This window comes from Uranotaenia lowii, chromosome 3, assembly GCF_029784155.1.
Source record: "Uranotaenia lowii strain MFRU-FL chromosome 3, ASM2978415v1, whole genome shotgun sequence".
Classification (NCBI taxonomy): Eukaryota; Metazoa; Arthropoda; class Insecta; order Diptera; family Culicidae; genus Uranotaenia; species Uranotaenia lowii.
This window is the reverse complement of record NC_073693.1, coordinates 183,346,959-183,347,819: the sequence shown is the minus strand read 5'-3', so window position 1 is coordinate 183,347,819 and position 861 is coordinate 183,346,959.

Genomic DNA, 861 nt, shown 5'->3' with positions numbered 1-861 from the left:
TGAAATATCACCAACGGGTGACAAAATGTGGCAGAAAAGAATTGACAAAGGTATGGCAAAAAAGTGTCCAAAGCAGGTGTCAAAAAATGCCAAAAGGCGTCCAAAAAGTGCCAAAAAGGGGTGCCAAAAAAGAGCCAAAAAAAAGGGGTCCTATTGGAGAAAAGCGTCGGTCAGACGTGGCATACTAATGGTAAATAAAGGTACTCACGTCTCCGACCCCTTGTGATTTATCTTCCTTTCTAGGCTGTCAAAACTTCCGGGCGTCTGTGACCCTTTTCTGGGTTGGCCGATTTTTGTGGCAAGCCGTTCCGGTTCCGGATATTTATCCACCGAGCAACCCTTGTGCTTCCGGAAGTTGATGACGAGGCCACGTTTTTTTTCCGTTCCGGCAATATTGTCCTGCTCGGAAGAATCCGGCAGCGACCAATCGGTGGAGCGAGCCTGGGGAGTGTAATTTGTGAAGATGCGGTTTTCTGGATGTGGCTGTTATCCGCTTACCTGTCGATTCCTGCTTTCCGGGGACCAAAACTCGGTGAATCGACGACGGCGTTTCCCCGGCCGATGGCGCACCTTCACGTCGCGTGTTCTTTTTATTTTTCACCGGAAACACGAATGAGCAAGCAATGTTGCCAAGTTTCCGAATTTGCTTGTGTCATTTTTGATTGACGGCTATTCACACGCTAAACGAAGTCCACTCAAATTATGCGTTTTTCTTCGCCGTATCTTGTTTCAGTGTTTTTGCTTTTTACACTCCGAGAAAATTTCCGATATTTCTGCAGTGCGTATTTGTATCTTTATGAGGGGAATGGGTAAAAAAAAAATGTTTGCAAAATACGCTCTTATCGTATCGTCAAATATAAG